Genomic DNA, 19,391 nt, shown 5'->3' with positions numbered 1-19,391 from the left:
AAAGAATAGGTGGGGGAGAAGGTCTGATGAAAGAGCCCCCCACATAAATGCAAGAGTTCATGGTACCTTCTGAGCACTGCATGTAGTTTCTTATATAGTACCTGGATTGGGGCTGAGGAAAAAGGAGAGACAGAGAAGATGAGCCTGGAGATCTGAGTAAAGGCTGAATTACTGAGGGTCCTCCAAACTACTCTTAAAAAGTTTAGATTTGTTTTTTGTTTTGTTCGAGATGGAGTCTCACTTTGTCACTCAGGCTGGAGTACAGTGGCACAATCTCGGCTCACTGCAACCTCCACCTCCCAGGTTCAAGCTATTCTCGTGCCTCAGCCTCCTGAATAGCTGAGATTACAGGCACCTGCCACCACGCCCGGCTAATTTTTTTTTTTTTTTTTGTAATTTTAGTAGAGACACAGTTTTGCCATGTTGGTCAGGCTGGTCTTGAACTCCTGACCTCAAGTGATCCAACCACCTAGGCCTCCCAAAGAGCTGGGATTATAGGTGTGGCCACTGCACCCAGCCATTAAAGAGTTTAGATTTAATTAGAAGTTTATTTTGGCAAAGTGATCTTTAGAAAGATCACTCTGGCAATGGTATGGAGGACATACAAAAATCAAGAGAAGCTATGGATAAAGAAGCCAGGTAAGAGGCATTTTCAAAACTAGAGAAGAAAAGGAAAATAAAGGAAAATGGAAGCTAGATTAAGATTAGTTAAGAGATGTAAGTACTGTGACATGGTAATATGGAGGTAAGGAAGATGGGTTTAGGATAAATCCCACCTTTCCGGGCTTTGGTTACTGATGGATGGTAATACTACAAGGAACATGTCAGTGTTGTGACTATTCTAGAAATGTCTGCCCTAATAGAGTTTGAATAGCTGAGTATAGTACCTTACGATGTTGCTATGGAATGAACTGTGTTGCCCAAAATTCCTATGTTGAAGCCCTAACTCCAGTGTGACTGATTTTGGAAACAGGTCTTTTAGGAAACAGTTAACGTTAAATGAGGATATAAGGGTGGAGTTCTGATCCAATAGAATTGGTGGTCTTCTAGAAAGAGGAAGAGAGGAAAACCTGTCTCACTGTCTATGTGCAAGCACTGAGGAAAGGCCACATGAGGACACAAGAAGGTAGCCACCTGCGAGCCACAGACAAAACCCTCATCACAAGCAGAACCCTACCAGACCTTGATCTTAGACCTTTCAACCTCCAACACCATGAAAATAAATTTCTGTGGTTTACACCTTTCTAAACAATTTGTTATGGCAGCCCAAGCTGACTAATACAGAATTCAACCATTCCGCAGGCCCTCCTCCAAGGACTATGCTATCATGTACTATGCTTCACCCCTTTCTTCCAACCATAACCAAGGGAACCAGGGCTGGGCTCCCTAATTCAAGGGAAGCCCATCTAAGTGCTTACATGAAAAGCATGAATGGACTACAGTGTCTCTTAAGAACTTAAGAAATATTGAGAGAATAAGTCAATTAATGGTAGAACAAGAGTTGAGAAGATAGAAGGTGGCTGAGTAAGGGAAGAAGAAGCTAAAATGGGGTACACACAAGCCAGAGTTATGAGACAGCAAAAACAAGTCAGTTGATAGAGACAGAATACAGCTGACATTAAGAGAGGCAGGCATTCCTTGGGAGATGCAACACAGCCAATAAGAGGAAAATAGAGTAACTGGTCCCTGCAGATGCGCAATCACTGATCTCCATTTTTACAGTGAACTCCATTTTGCCAGAGGTATGTTGTATGAAGCTCTGTTTGCTCCATTTAAACACACCTATTTGTTCAAACACAGTCTGCTTTGGTATGGTACCATATCATTACATCCAAAAAAAAAAAAAACCCTCTCAAATACCCTTGCTTACAAAATACCCTTGTTCCTTTATTTCATTTGTACACTGTACTTCTAATAAACATTTGAGGGAGCAAAGACAATTTTAGTAGGACCACTAAATAATTCATAATCCTACAGGAGAGATAGTTACATTAGAAAAACAAAGGGCAGGGAAGCTCCTACACTTGATGGGTGAATATAACACTATAAAGTTCTGTTTTGCTCAGAGCCTGAGAAAAGCCATAAGCTGCCACCAAATAAAACATAAATCCACTGTTAAAACAAAGGTAGCTGACAGAGTATGGTGGCTCATACCTGTAAGCCCAGCATTTTGAGAAGCCAAGGTGAGAGGATCGCTTTTAGCCAGGAGCTCAAGACCAGCCTGGCCAACAAAGTGAGACCTGTCTCTACAAAAAAAAAAAAATTCTTAAAATTAGCCAGGCGTGGAGGCACATGCATGTAGTCCCAGCTACTTGGGACGCTAAGGTGAGAAGATTATCTGAGCCCAGGAGATTGAGGCTATAGTGAGCTATCACCATGCCACTGAACTCCAGCCTGGGCAACAGAACAAGACCCTCTCCCTAGAAAATGAAAATTAAAAATTAAAAAAAAAAAAGGAATGTGAGCTCTGACAAATTTTCATTATATAAATGAAATCTTAGTAACTGTGAACAATATTTATAAATAGTAAAAATATTTCTGACCAAAAATCTCCATTCAGGCCAGCCACGGTGGCTGATGCCTGTAATCCCAGCACTTTGGGAGGGCAAGACTGGTGGATCGCTTGAGCCCAGTAGTTTGAGACAACCCTGGGCAACATAACAAAACCCCATCTCTACAAAAAATAAAAAAAAAAATTAGCCAGGAGTGGTGGTACACACCTGTAGTCCCTGCTATTCAGGAGGCTGAAGTGGGAGGATCACCCGAGCTCAGGTGGTAGAGGCTGCAGTGACATGTAATCGCACCACAGCACTCCAGTCTGGGCCAACAGAGAAAGACCCTCTCAAAAAAAAATAATAAAAATTAAAAAGAGTTCTCTTCATAGGAGGATAGAAATGTTCTTTCTTCAAACTCTACTAGAAAAATTCAGCCAAGTATACATGTTAAAACTTTAATGTACCACTAAAAAAACAGAAATAGAGTCTACATAATAGAAACACCAAGATGAAAAAAAGATGAACAAAAAATACTCTAGCAATCTAAAAGAGGTTAGGAATGAGAAAAAAAGGAAAAAGGAGAAGCCATAGTAAACAAAAAACACAAAACAAGGGCAACGAAATAAATCCAGATATCCATATTCACAATAAACACAAGTGGGTTAGACTCATTTTTTAAAGAACAGACTCGGAGTCCAAATCTCAATAATGAAATGGAGATTTACAGAATAAGTAGTTTATTTATATTTTTTAAATATAAAAAATAGTATATGGGCCACATAAAAATATGTATATACATACTTTCATCGTATTCAACAATGGATTAAAAGGACATATTCTAAAATGACAGCAGTTAGGAGTGGACAGATGGAAGGAGTGGCCTCATACGGGGGGACTCAATGGGGGAATTTAGCTTTCTCTTTTTTTTGTGTAAGGAAACTGTATTTTTATAATGGTTTTAAATTATGCATGTAAAAAGCAGCTGGGTTGAAATATTTATGCATAAAATGATATAATGTCCACAATTTGCTTCAAAAACTTCCAGGAAAGGGACAAGGGAAATGTCTGAGACAAGAGAAGAAACAAGACTGACCATGAACTAGTAGCTGTTAAAACAGAATGATGGATATATGAGGATTCACTGCATTTATGTACATTTGAAATTTTTCATAATAACTATTACAAAAATAAGGCAGCCGATATGTGAAAATGTTGATGATATCTAGTTTTAGAGGCTAGGACTAGAGATGATTAGTGCAATATTTTTCAAATCCTCCTTATCCTTGTTTGGCAAAAAAAAAAAAAAAAAAGATTTCGCCTAAAACTATAATACTAACTTATTCGGGAAAAAATAATATTACCATTGGTAAATTCTCCCAGAACAATAATTTATTCAGCTAGACTAGCTAATTCCAGCAAAACTAAAGGAAATATTATGAAAACATTTCTTCAAAATATCTCATAAAGAATCATTTTCAGTTTTACTATTAAAAACGAAGCTTTATTCTCATTTTCTGATGCTACTCTGCTTCTAATTTTACCAAGCCGTTTGAGATACAGGCCTTAGAAGCAGATACTTATGGCCCTGGATTAGTCAACTTCTCATCAGAGAACAGGCGGGCAGGAAGTGATGAACAACTATTGCTGTTTTACTTTGAACATACGTTCAAAAACCCCACCTTTGTGAATTATGGGGGATCCCAAGACAGTATAAATATAAACCTGTTTCAGTTTAAATAAAACTTATATATCTTCTATGAATATTCAAATGACGATAAAATGAACAGTTAGTCACCCAATATATATAAGCTAATACTAAATTATGGAAAAGAGGCATGTTAATCCACAATTATATAAACATACACAGATCAAAATCACTACATTGGCCAAGAATCCACATACTTTAAGAAAGTTTGGTGAAAATAGTATAGTATCATACCTTTTCGTATTAATTTTCTAATGGAGGCAGTGAAGCCTACTGAAAATGAAAATATATATAATATGGAAATTGAAGTATTTTATTACTTACAAGTATTCTTATATAACAAATGTATTTATACCAAAAAACATGTTCATTACATTTGCTTTGGCTTTTGAAAGTTATTTTTATTTTTAAGATTGTTGGTCTGAGGCAAAATGCTCTTTCAAACACTATATATGTTCTTACTTTATCTGCAGATTCCCTAAAACACATAGATACACAACTTTTATAAAGAATATTAGCAGATTCATATCCACTTCCAGAATTATATATATTTTATGATACTCTGAGTTAAATACCCTTATTTACTGCTTACGCTCAACTATAAAGTTAATTTTAAAGTTGAAAGGAGCCTCAAAAAACATATAGGTCACAGAGAAGCTAAAGCTCACTGAGGTTTGATTACGTAACAAATCAGTGGTGTGTCTGGGATCAGAACCCTGGACTGCTGGACTAACTCAACCGACCCTCTGAAAGGTCTGACTTTCCTTTTCTAAAAATGTTTAAACCAATCAATTGTTTATAGCCCATTGCATTATATTTATTTCCTTCCCCATTAACTCTCACCCATAATTAAAAAAAAAAAAAAGAGTCCAAAATACACATTAGAGAACTATGGATTCTAACACCTTCTCTCTGAACATCCATTTTACATACTTTTCATTCATAATGTTCCTTAATGTATCTCTATTGGACAGAGGACCCTCCCCTCAAACTGTTAACTCACACCAAACATGGTGACTGAGGGGAAAAATTTAAGTTCTGAGAATTAAGATTTGGCCTCTTCTGTTCTCTCACTCCTTAGTTAGACCCAAAGGAATGCAGGTTGTTGGGCAGATTGCCCCTATTTGTACCACATTTTCAGTGTTAAGGGCCAAGAGACAACATGCCAGGCATATTTCTTGCATAGAACCAGGCAGGGGGATTCTTCCAAGAGCTGCCCTTGCAGGTGAACACAACAATGTGTCAATGCCAAACTCCAGAGGCTGCCCATAAAGCACTCACTGTAGCCACATTATTTTCTTGGGGGAAATCTAAAACATGCAGAAGACTTAACTTTGTGCCACAGAATTCTTCAGTGCAGTTCCTACACTGGCAACAAATTCTCCAGGGAAATTACTTCAGGCTCTTACCTCCTGCTCTTTTGCCTGCCTGGAATGAGGCAATTCAATGAGCCCAGGTCGACTGTGTCCTGGGCAGGTCGACCATGCATTTGGGCTCTCACCTGTCATCCCAGCACTTTGGGACGCTGAGGCGGTCAGATCACCTGAGGTCGGGAGTTCAAGAAAAGCCTGACCAATATGGAGAAATCCAGTCTCTACTAACAATACAAAATTAGCCAGGCGTGGTGGCGCATGCCTGTAATCCCAACTACTGGGGAGGCTGAGGCAGGAGAATCACTTGAACCTGGAAGGCAGAGGTTGCGGTGAGCTGAGATTGCACCATTGCACTCCAGCCCAGGCAACAAGAGCGAAACTCCATCTCAAAAAGAAAAGAAGAAAAGCAAGCATTTGGTACTCAAAAGCGTACCCATGGGACCCAGAAATATAGTTGGCAGCTGGTCTCTGTTAGAACCTATCAACTGCTGTCGGAGGTGATAGTACAAAACATGTCTGCCATTTCTCAGCTGCCCTCTCAGGGACAGGATTTTCATTGACTTTGTGAGATCTCGATGACACTGGGGCAGAAAAATAGGTGGCTTGTCAGTTGTGACTGAGTGGCTCCTCAGGGGAAAGTGTTAAAGGATGGAGACAATATTTCCAATACAGACAAAACTGTGGAACTAGGAGGTAGGAGAGAAGACCATAGTATTACAACTATGCTGCTTCAACATACCTCCCCATCCAACTTCAGGTTTATACTATTCTCCCAAGATCATTTTCTAGGACTTTCCCAACTCTTAAAATAACTCTACTTCCACAATTTCTCTATTACCATTTCAAATGGCTTCTCCCGTCCTGGAATCTTTTCTACAAAAATTATGAAGAGTGTTGTATATTGCATAAACTCCTTAGGTATCACTGAGCTATAAGTACTATACATAATTAGATATTTTTATCCTTCCCCAACCATCAGCGCCTCCTAAATTCAGTCAGTGGCTTTCATGATTTCCCTTTGCTGAATGTGGACAGGAACAAAGTTTACAAACTTCACTCAGGAAAGGGCAGGCTCAAATTTCTCATCGGAAGTCCTCTGGGAAGAAAACAGCATTTTGGAATAATATTTAATGTGGTTGTTTTTCTCTCTTGTACTGTGCTTGTGGTGACTAGTGGTTTGACTCCTGTTGGTTTAGTTCCAGTTCTGCACAGAGAAGTACCACAGACGGATGTACTGAGAAGGGCTTGTGAACAATCACATTCTCTTTCTCCCTCTCTTGGCCCATTCTTTGCAATACTTTTTGTGGAGTATTTAGCAATTCAGAACCCTTAAATTCAGCAGACAGAAGAAATCAACACTTTTTTTTTCAGTTATCAATCTTAATTATTTGAAGATGTAAGAAAATTTTGTAAGCTTTTACTCTTTCCAAACACATAACTCGTTAAGACCACATTTAATAGATTCAGTAGAGAGTCAAAGAAAATACTATAACTTTTCCAAGGCTCCCTAACTCAGACCTTTTATTAAGCAATCATATTTCTTCAGCCATTATTATGTGGGGTACTGAAAAGTCTATATGATGAAATGTCAATAACCATCTGAATAGTTTCATGCAAAAGTAATCTCATTCAGCTACTCGAGGATTTGGGGGCAGAGAAAGAGAAGAAGGAGGAAAGAATTAAGAAGGACAAAGGCTTAAAAGCCTTAATTAGAGGGATGTCTACCCTGACTAGAGTCGCTAAGTAACAAACTAACTTTCCATATCATTTCTCTGATGTAAAAAGGCAACTTTATTCCTCAGGAATATACCCACCACCAAATACTCCAAGAGGCAAAACTTTCCAAATATATATTCATCACCGGAATGTCTAAAATGTAGGCTTGGTTGCAATACACAATTTAAAGCAACAATCTATTATTTGGGGTTCTTAAAAATGCTATTCAATAACAACTAATAATAAAATTGCATTTAAGAATTGACTGCTATCGCATGTTATAATAATGACTTTCCCAGAAAATAAAATAGGCTACATAAGTAAATTTTTTAGGCAATGAAATTGGCGTCAGTTTTACTGTTTGAAATGAAACCATTTGTTTATAATAGCTTCCAAATATCCCTGTTTTCTTAAACAAAACCTATGTCCTTTACAAATATGCATTTCCTTTAATCCTACCAAGAGCTCCATACTTTATACCCTCATTTTCAGATAAGAAAATTGAGGTTCAGAAAGATAGTGTTTTCTCCTTCATGAAGCTTTTAAGTAATAGAGCTGTCTTACCTATGCTGTAAAGTACACAGCTTTATGATATCTTCTTTTCCATTGCTGAAAATTATGTGTATTTTTTACACTACTCAGGATCCCAAGACACACCCCACAGTACTTCAAAGAAGTAGAAATGAATTTGAAAATTGCAAACTACAAAATTCAGCTTATTCAAAGTAATGACACTTAAAAGTATCAATTTATCTGAGAAAAGACATGGACAAGAATGTGTTTGATGTATGGCAAGACACAAGTAACAGGGGAGGAAAGGAAGAACAAATCATTGAGGAAGCTGAAAGGGAGAAGGGATGGAAAGATGGAATGGCACTGAGATGATGTGGAAAACTCTCAGAAAATTCCTTAGCATTCACCAGGCTAACAGAATATAGAGCAAAGTGGTGCTGACTGAGGTTACAGACGCACAGGAAGAACTGTCATTTCTCCCACCAAAGTGAAATCTGATCTCAAAGGAAGAACTTCAGCTCCCTTTTCCTTCACGCACAAAGTAGCAAAACACAGAGTCATTAAGTCTGAGTCACTTTCCTTGTGACTCAGTTGTCAAAATCCTGTAAGATAAGGTATTCAAAAGTGTTTGGAAATGGGAAGAAGTATGGAAGCATTGGACATTTATTATTAGCAACAGTATTAGCATCAGAATGGCTAATTAATCACGTTTCAATTTTAAAAAATGAACAGCAAAAGGAAAATTATATATATATATATACACACACATAGAGAGAGAGAGATCTAGATATACAGATGGTACTTATAATACATCCCAAAAAACCACACCAATTCATCAAGTATTAAGTGAGCACTTACATATTCCTAGCCATGTGTATACGAAGATTTAGCATGTGTATAGAAAGATTTAGCATGAAGGTACTTGCATAGGATCCTTCAATTCTTATTCAAATAAATTTTTTATATCTAATTTTGTATTTATAATTTTCTATTATTTTTCAGACAACCACCCCAAATTCCATATACTTCAGGCCCCCAAGTCTTTATCCACCTCTGTCACTGAAGCATATGACAAAAGAAGAATGAGGATAAGTATCTAACTTCTGAGCTCCCAATTTAGTGGAAAACGGTAAGTAATCACACGGCAACGTGATAGGTAAAGTTCCGAGTACAGAGGAATTCAATACTGCCAACATGAGTCAGAAAGAATTTGTAAGAGATATGACACATGAATCATCTCCAAGTATGAGCCGATAAGGAGAGTGTGGAGGAGAGCAGTAAAGGGAAAGGCATTTCTCACTAAGGGAAGGACATCTGCTAAGGCAACAAAACTATAAAGAACCCAGATAATTTGATGACAGTGAGGCTGCAGTACTTGGGTCCAGAATGACAGGAGCTAGGAAGGTAATGTTTCCATGGCCTCATTGGGGCTTTGCCCTGCAGGCATGCTGGACCATGCAGGGACATTGGGGAGGGAGTTTGGAGGGTACAGGGATTACAGGGATAGAGAAAACTTATTTTCTGATAAAACAATTCTTGTAATAGTGTAAATATTCCACCAAAGAGGGAAAAGAACTAATGATAATACAACCAGATGTTAGGTTGTTAAAAAAACCTCATAGAAAAAGATGAGAGCCTAGATGAAGGTAATGGCAAGAAAAAAAAGAAAAGATACAGACTCATTCATTAGAGGCAATCAAAAGGACTCAGTGACCACTTGGTAACTGTTAGGGCCAGGAGGGGTGAATGAGTGAGAGAAACAGAGGTCAACTCTCCCAGTGATTTTAATCTGGGAAACTAGAACTATCAGGACATCATTTAGCCAAAAGAACAGCAGAAAGATAAATATATGGTTTTAGAGGAAAGAGAAATATGGTTATATTCCTTTGGGACATACTGAGTTTGAAATGCCTCTAGAAAACAGGAAATAATTGAATTTTAATTTCATGAAGGTAGGAAGTTTTGTGTTGCTGTTGTTTCCTTTTTCTCTCAGGGCTATATCCCCAGCACCAGAAATAATGGCTGTGAGATAAATTAAAAATCCTAGTGGAATCAATAACATTCCTGCAAGCTCCAAGATGAAATAGTGTACATATAGAGAGGAGCATATTATCTAAAAAAATAAAATTTGCCATGATCCTTTCTTATTCAGCTCCATACTAAACCAAAACAAATGTACCTCTAGTGCTTCTGTTAATTGAACATGCATACAAACAAGAAAAAAATAAAATCTGTTCACAATAAAAGAATTTTTCATAATCTGTACCAAAGAATTCCTAGAGAGAACCCTGTAGTCCTCTGCCAGCAAAGAGATGTTACTGTCTAAATCCGCTGATAAGCTTGTCAGTCATTGGTAGTCTACACTGCTGAGAATACACTAAGAAAATTCAGCAAGAAATGACAATTTACATCTTGCTGGCAAGATTCCAGGTAGTTCAGATAAGGGAAAATTGCACGAAGAAATCCAAATTACTATGAACCTATCTGAACACGTACCTTAGCCATATAAGATAAATAAGCATGCAGCAATTCGATCCCCTAATTACTGATTCACAGATAATGTAACAAGCTACACTATTTAGTTACCATATGTAATTCTGTAGGATTCATTGGGGTTATCTTGACAAGTGATATTTTCTCCATGAAAGCATTTTAAAAGGGCTTATTCTTTTAATGAACGTGACTATTTGCTTCTTAATTAACTCATCTACTATTTAAATGCCTCCATTAACTGCTTTTTACTCTGGCACTCAAAAGACTAAACATTAATATTAAGAGCACAAACCAACTTTTACTTTCGTAATAATCCAGAAAGGACATCTGCTTTAAATGTTGTTTTATTTATTTTGTTTGTCACTTCCATTAAGTGATCAGAAGGTACAGACAATATATAAACATTACAAATGACCCAAAAAAGGCTGAGTGGTTCCAGCCAACATAACAGGTTTTCATAACAGAATGAAGACATCTTATTTCTTGATTTCATCTGACCTTATAGCTTAGCTGCATGAGCTAAAGCTGTGTTGACCAACACAGTAGCCAGGAGCCACACTGAAACACACTACTGGGCACTTACACCTTGGCTAGTTCTAAAGGCAATATGATGTAAGGGTAAAAGACATGGCATATTTTGGAGAGCTTTTTTTTTTTTTTAAGAAAGTAAAATATCTCAACAATGTTTACACTGATTATATTTTGAAAGAATAATTTGAAGAAACTGGGTTAAACAAAATATATTATTAAAATTAATTTCACCTACTTCTGCTTTTTTCTTCACTGTGGCTACAGACAACTTAAAATTACATATGTGGCTCACATGATATTTCCATTGGCCAGAGCTGATCTAGAATGATGCAGATCTTCCCGTCTCCAACTCATGGTGTGTTTGATGATCTGAATTGTAACATATACAGAATGGCAATTATTTGAATAATTTCAGCACCAAATTACTCCTTTGTTATCCAATTCACTATATGACTGTCATATAAATTTGTCACAGGAGTGACAGATAGATCTATCAAACATGATAAGAATTACAGAAAACATGCAAGTGGGTGAGGAATATTTAGCAAGCAGTCAAAATAAAGCATTGGGTTCAATACTGAAACTACTGTGCTGTGCTTAAACTCTTCATACGGTAGGATACAAAAGTTTATGGAAAGCCTCAATAATCTCCTGACTTTTTACTTAATCATCTCCTATCTTTCAAAATTAAATATTTTTAAATCTTTTTTACAATTACCGGTAGTATTTTTTAAACTATTGACTTACATATTTTGTAGCTCCAACATTTAAATAAGGGCCTTTAAATTTTCTATGTTATGTTTATCAAAACGGGGCATGAATTTAAGAAGACTGAGAAACACCGTCAAATACAAAAGTAGGACTCACACAGTTGAATCCAAAGGGAATCAGAACATGCCACTCCAAAATATGCTACTTTGGCATCAGTATTATTTTGAACTGAAGGCAAATAGGAAATGGAAGACAGGAGCACTCTCTCCCCTGGCCCTTTCTGTGTAAAAGTAGAACACAAAATTCCCTTTGTAAATGTGACAGAAATGTCCGTTTGTAAAGATGATCATCTCTCCCTTACCAGTGAGAACAACTTTTATCATGAAAATGATGCAAAAACCCCAAATCTATCCTCTTCTTTGGGTCTCTTCTTTTCTGCGTAGCCCCCATGAATATGAAATTAAAAACATCAATTAAATGTTAATCTGTGTTGTTAGTTTTAATTCACAGGCCTCACTTATAGAACCTCAAAGAGTAAAATTTTTCCTCCCTCACAAAACCAAGAATGAATATGCACCATAAGACAACAGAAGTGCAGGAGAGTTCTAAATGACTTAAAAACTCTTTAATGGTATATCCATGCAATGACTACTACTCAGCAATGACCAGTACTGAACTATGAATACAGGCAACATGGATGAATCCCAAAATAATCACATAGTGAAAGAAGTCAGACAAAAGAGAACATACTGTATGATTCCATGTATTTAAAGCTCTAGAGAACGCAAACTAATCTATAGTGACATAAAGCAAATGAGTAGTTTACTTGGAGATGGGAGGGGTGGGTAGAGGAAAGGATTACCAAGATGCATGAGGAAACTTTCGGGGGTGATGGATATGTTCACTATCTTGATTGTGGGGGATAGCTTCAAAACAGCCAAAATTCAACAAATTGTACACTCTCAATATGTGTAGTTTATTGTCAATTATGACTTATACCACAATAAAACAGTTAAACAATTATAACTTATACCACAATAAAACAGTTAAACACTCCCTCCCACCTCCTTGAGAAAAGGATAGGGGCTGCATAGCTTGACTTTAGCATCCAACAGATGTTCACTGAACATCTTAATGAAGCTAGCTAGGGAGCAATAACCCAGGCCCCAGGGCTATTTCTTCTCGTTTTCCTACCTCAGCCACAGAGCTAAAAATACTTTGTGACTTAGTCTAACCCGATATATATTCAATAGATTAAATCCGAATGAAGAGCCATTCCAATGCTGTTCTGTAAAACAGCATAGGATAACTGCATTTCCTAGCCCGGAAAACTGTGAATGTGATGGGAAAGGGTTGGAAGGGTCAGACAACACTCCACTGAATCATATCGATGAGGCCCCTGTAATCCCAAATTAGAAAATGAGGCCGGGCGTGCTGGCTCACTCCTGTAATCCCAACACTTTTGGAGGCTGAGGCGGGGACATCACCTGACCTGAGGTCAGGCGTTCAAGACCAGCCAGGCTAACATGGTGAAACTCTGTTTCTACTAAAAAAAAAAAAAAAAAAAAAAAGAACAACAACAAAAGAAAATGAATGCTGTCCAGAAGTGGATTCAGGCCTGACTTATTAAAATGCAATACCCTGGGACACTTGTGGGGAGTGAGAAGCACAGGAGGAAATACATAAGCTTTATGAAATTTACCTAGTAATGCCTTACACAAAGCAAGACCTATTAAGGGGGCTGCTATGGTCTGAATGTTTATATTCCCCCCAAATTCATATGTTGACATCCTAACCCCCAAAGTAATGGTATTAGGGGGTGGGGTCTTTGGGAGGCAATTAGATCACAAGGGCAGAGTTCTAATGAATGGGATTAGTGCCCTTATAAAATAGGTACCAGAGAGCAGCCTTGCCCCTTCCATACCATATGAAGACACAGCAACACAGCATCATCTATGAGGCCCTCACCATTCACAGAATCTGCCAGTGCCTTGATCTGGTACTTCCCAGCCTCCAGAACTATGAGAAATAAATGTACGTTTATAAGGGACCCAGTGTTTGATATTTTGTTATAGCACCCGAAATGAACTAAAACAGGGGCCTAGCAAGGTATAAGAGAAACTGGACATATCTTAAATATATCGGAGAGGAGTTTTTAAATTGTAGAATAATCATTAATCTTTATGACTCTATCATCATGGTTTTGTTACGTTAGTGATATCTTATGAACACAGAAGGATAACTTCTCATGACCATTTTCTATGACAGTTCCCTGAAGCAAGGTATCCTATGGAGCCACCTGAGTACACAATATAAAGTTACTGTGAAACTAACAATATAGTGAATCGGTTAACAAAGGAGTAATTTGGTGCTGAAATTATTCAAATAATTGCCATTCTGTATATGTTACAATTCAGATTATCAAACACACCAAGAGTTGGAGAGGGGATGATCTGCATCATTCTAGATCAGCTCTGGCCAATGAAAATATCATGTGAGCCACATATGTAATTTTGTCTGTAGCCACAGTAAAGAAAAAAGCAGAAGTAGGTGAAATTAATTTTAATAACATATTTTATTTAACCCACTTTCTTCAAATTATTATTTCAACATATAATCAGTATAAACACTGACTATTAACACTTAATTTTAAGCAGAAATCAAAATCTTTAAAAATACGTTCTCCACTGGTACCCTACATGCCACGTGGCAGTGAACTGTATCATATCTCTTCAAAAGACCTGAGACACCAGTTCAAACAAATGCTGTTAGTATCAACTCAAATTATATAACATTTGATAATCTCACATCAGATTATGCTCATTTAGAAAGGCAGCAATTGGTGAAATCTATTGATCAACAGCTGCTCTATCCATTTGTTATATCAAAATAACTTAAATATCTTCATTTTCAAAATACGTGTCTTGGGGATTTTCTTGTGGGAGTGGTATCTGGGTGATCTAATTACAGGCAAGCTTTCTGTCTTCTTTTCACTTGTATCTTCCATACCTTTTAAAATGTGCTATTTACTAAAATAAATAATTACCTTATGTATTTTATTATCAAAATAATTTTAAAACATAAGCAACAACAATAAGTTTTTTCTTAATTTTTTTTTTGGTAGTTGATGTTACTGGGTTTTTTTTCTTCTTTTTTAATAAATGTTTCATTTTTCACTTTCCCCGCATGCACTTATTTATAGCACCTTGGATCTGGAGGCAGAGTGGTTTACAAGAAAATAACAATGAATGTTGCTTTTGCAGACACAAATAAAACTAAAAGGTGGATAAAGACAAGAATTCCCTAAATAAAACAAATTTAACCACCACAGGCAGACAGGCCAGAAGAAAAAAAGGAAGAGTTTGTCGCCTTTTATTTATTTATTTATTTTTAACTTAGCTGGCCAGATCGGGAAGAATGGCTCTAATGGTTTCATTAACTCAACAAATAAAATTGCGACACCTAAAAAACAAACAACAAAAAAAAGTTTTTATTTTATGTAACATAAATTCCCTTTTATTAATCATATTTTCCCAAAAGGGGGAAACATTTCTGAAGGAAAAAAGATTATGCCATACATTACCCCACAAAACACGTATAAGACAGACAGTTTTTAGATCAATGGAATTTAAAGAATAAATTCTGTTGTTTTAATCAGACTCAAAAACCACTGAGACATTTACAACACAGTGTTTCAGCTTTGCCAAATTTAGTGCTTTACTATTTTTAAGAACCATTAAAAGAAATATTTTAAGAAAACGAATGCTTTTATAAAACACTTAAAAAGAAAATTAATGCTCTGTCCACAAAAAGGCCACAGAGGCACAATTTCCCAATGAACATCCAGAGAAAGAAAATAAGTGGCCTCAGGCCAAAGATAAAATACCTTGGTCCTCAAATAGCAGTTTCCCTTTCTTGCCAAACATCAAATTACCCCAGTAATGCTCAGACTATGCACTAGCCTCCAATACGAGCTCACTGCCTCAGAGTCTCACTAGTTTACAGACTAAGTCTCTTTGAGAACCTTGTTATGAGCTAAACTGTGTCTCCTAAAAATTCACAGGAAATCCTAATCCCTGTACCTCACAATATAACTGTATTTGGAGATAAAGGTTAAATGAGGTCACTAGGGGTGGGCTCTAACACAATATGACTGGTTCTCTTATAAAAAGAAATTAGGCTATAGACATACACAGAGGGAGGGCATGTGAAGAAACAGGGAGAACTCAGCCATCTACAAGCCAAAGAGCGAGGCTTGGTAGAAACCAATCCCACCGACACTTTGATTTTAGACTTCCAGCCTCCAGAACTGTGAGGAAATAAATTCCTGTGGTTTCAGCCACCCACTCTGTGGTATTTTGTCAAGGCAGCCCTATCAAACTAATACAGATTTTGGTATCAGGAAATGGGGTGCTGCTGTAACAAACACCAAAAATGTGGAAGTGGCTTTGGAACTGGGTAATAGGTAATGGCTACAAACGTTTTAGGGTGCATGTTAGAAAAAGCCCAGATTGCACTGAAGAGGTTAACTCTCAGAAGGAAATGTGACACGGGTTATTGGAAAGTGGAAACTTCAAGAGATAAAATTCAGCCTATACTTCATTGCTCTCCATTAATTGCTCTTCCCTATCCAACCTTTTCCCCTGGGCACAAATCCTCTATTCCACTCCAGAAATATACAAATTGAATATGCTCTCCAGTACCCACTGCCCACTCACATCCCAGCCTCTTCCATACATGTCCATTTTCAAGGCAAAACCACTGACTTAAGCTCTACTTCATATCAAAAAAACTTTCATTTCCACCCTCTCATCTCAAGACCAAAGCCTTTCTGTGTCTTATTTATTAACCTCAATGATAAGAGCAACTAATCCCTATACTTAACTACTTTCCTAGAATCCCTGTAACAGTTTTAACACGTAAAACCTTTCTGTTATTTCTCCCATTAGATTCCTCCAACTAAGACCCTACACTTCTGGAGCAGAATCATGTTTATTCTGTATTCTCCCCAATGCCTAACCCAATACAACATTCTTCCTAATCCATCTATTACTACCTACTACATGAATACCTCGGATCTTCTCTGGAAACATATCACAGGAAGGCAATGGATTCCTCACCACTGTTTTCCTTTATCGAGAAGTAGTTATTTACTTCCTTAGTCTTATTCTCCCACATGGAATCCCACTAAAATTATTTAATCACAGTATATCAATTTTACCATGCTAAATATCATTTCCAAACTGTACTTATATAAATGCTCTCCTATGCATGACACTAATTTACAAGAAAAAATGAAACCTTTATTGTTATAAATATGGGGTTGATAATGTACGTAACAATATCAAATGAAATCCTACTTTAGGCCAAATATCTATTTTCAAAAGTACATACAACTGTTTCGGACATATGTCATCACTCATACGCACCATCAAGCAGTCCTAAATTCACCAGGAAGTTGTCTGCTTCTTCTCTTTAAAGTGTAGGATCTTTCTCTGGCAGATGTGCTATTTGCTCTACCATATTTGGGGACATTCCAGTCCAACTTTGCCTCAAAATATTTCATGAAATTCAGAGTACTTTGTACGTTTCCAAATATACAAAATGTAGCCAACCTGCAACTCAACCTGAGAGAGACAAGACTATGTCAGATCTGGGATGTAATCTGGAGAAAATAATCTGCCTCTGAGGATAGTTACCTTTCAGGCAATTCATTGTTCCTCTCCAGCTTTTAAATCCCTTAATCTCAATTCTAGACAATGGATTCACTTGATCATTTGTCAAGCAAAATCTCTCCACCCTAAACTAAAAGTGGCCAACTAGACCTAAATCCATGTAAAGTTACATATCAAGGATTTCCAAGAGTCTCTCTGAATAGCTTCAACTTGTAGAAATATACTAAACTCTGAGACCAGCCTCTATTCCTCACAGTTAGGTACATTTAAATGCATCTGAAAAGGAAAGGTGTCTTTAAGGGCCAAGCAGAGCAATGTCTAGGTGATAGGACTTTGAAGCACACTAAAAACTGATTAAAGATCCCTCCCTTTCCAAGCCACAACCTTCAGGCCTAGTCAATAAAAAGGAGTGTGGTAAAGGGACAAAGAAAACCAGAACTAGAGAAGGTAAGTGAAAAGAATAAACACAGAAAGGATCAAAGGAAAAAAAAAGGAACATATGTAAGAAATAAGGTACACCATAATCTATTAGTAATATGTTGACAATAATCTTCATTAGTTTGTTTGTTTTGGCAAATGAGATAGGGAAGAAGAATGGAGAGTCAAGGGGTACCCAAAACTAGTTTTGCCTACATTGCACACAAGGGTACAGGTGCCTCCATCCAAAGCTTGGTATTGTATTAGAAGATCAAGTCAAGGAACGTTTTGCTAGGATTTTTATTTTTTATTTATTTACTTATTTATTGAGTCAGAGTCTCGCTCTGTCACCCAGGCTGGAGTGCAGTGGCGCGATCTCGGCTCAATGCAACCGCTGCCTCCCGGGTTCAAGCGATTCTCCTGCCCCAGCCTCCCTAGTATCTGAGACTACAGGCGCCAGCCATCACGCTCCGCTAATGTTTGTATTTTTAGTAGAAACAGGGTTTCACCATGTTGGCCAGGCTGGTCTTGAACTCCTGACCTTAAGTGATCCACCCACCTCGGTCTCCCAAAGTGCTGGGATTACAAGCGTGAGCCATTGCGCCTGGCCAAGTTTTGCTAGGTTTTTAAAACACTATTGTTTGCCAAAATTCCATCAGGTGCTAAGGCATACATTATACAAATTTAGATGGTTCCAACATTACAAGATGTTCATTGTAATCACTCATACCCAAATTCAACATGTAAAACTCCCAAGCCCGAAACCATCACCTCCTCCTCGTTAGTTTTCAGATAAGGTGTTATTTATTCTATAAAGGGTAACCTAAACCAGGAATTTCAGGGAAACACGAAGGGGATGTTTACATCAAACTGTCTACAAGGCAGGACGAGGCAGTCTGATCACTTATCAGATTCCTTCTCTATGACATCAAGGAACATGGAGAAGTTTTCCTTCTACGCTGGTGAAGTCATGGTCCTCTTATCTATCTGATGATACCTAGGAAACACTAGCCTCCAACCGCAGCCCCTACTGCAAAAAGGCAGTCAGTGCCCATTGCCGGGGTCTTCCCAAGCGGAGCACCTCAAAAGCCGCACCGCGCAGTAGAGGTCTCCCGGGGTCCCCACTCGCCCCCAGTGACTACGGAGCGGCCTCTACCTCCCGCCGGCGCCCGGCCACTTTTCCTCCCCCGCAGTCTCTGCTTGATTTCCATGTGACTGCAGGGAAGAATAGCCCAGCCTTTGTGCCGCTGCAAAGAATGCAAACAAAAATGTACACCATCACCACCCAACAAACGCGCAACTCCGCAAGACACAAAGCGTCTCCCTAACATCGCTTCAATAGTAACATCCGGCATCCTGGGGCTGCCAAATCGCAGACAAAGGCGCCCATCAGCGCGGGGGGTGAGGAGACTAAGGGAAAGACAAGACCAACATGCTCCCACCAACGGGAGCGGCGGTTAAAAGGGCACCGGTGCCAGGGGTGAGGGACGGGGCACCGGTACCCATTAGCGGCTCGCCTCGGGGTCCCCGCGGCTAAGGCGAGAACGCAGGACCAGGAGCATTGCTGCCCACTCTCTACCGCAACCCGCACATCCCGGGACCACGTAACGGCGGATGGGGCGTCCGGGAGCGGCCCCTGCAGCGGAGAGCAACAGGCTCCCGCGCCCTGGAGGCCTGGTCTGCGCTCCGGACCCCCAGGCTAACACCCCACCCCCAGCCCCCCGACACCAAGACTGTGCCCCTCTGGGTCAAGGAAAAGGAA

General features: G+C 38.4%; 1 protein-coding gene across 24 annotated transcripts in view; it reads right to left on the bottom strand.

The window, feature by feature from the left end:
• The window catches only part of MPDZ (multiple PDZ domain crumbs cell polarity complex component), a 176,782-nt gene that overhangs the window by 156,711 nt on the left and 680 nt on the right, over nt 1–19,391 (bottom strand). For 4 of the 24 annotated variants that reach the window (XM_054657915.2, XM_054657920.2, XM_054657909.2 and 1 more), the window contains exon 2: nt 16,967–17,164. The exons of the other annotated variants lie outside the window; for them this stretch is intronic. The gene's annotated coding sequence lies outside the window, so the exon portion shown is untranslated. The remainder of the gene's footprint in view (nt 1–16,966; nt 17,165–19,391) is intronic. 24 annotated transcript variants of the gene reach the window in all.

Source organism: Pan troglodytes, chromosome 11 (genome assembly GCF_028858775.2).
Source record: "Pan troglodytes isolate AG18354 chromosome 11, NHGRI_mPanTro3-v2.0_pri, whole genome shotgun sequence".
NCBI classification, from domain to species: Eukaryota; Metazoa; Chordata; class Mammalia; order Primates; family Hominidae; genus Pan; species Pan troglodytes.
The sequence above is the reverse complement of the archived record's forward strand: the minus strand, read 5'-3'. Positions and strand labels throughout refer to the sequence as shown.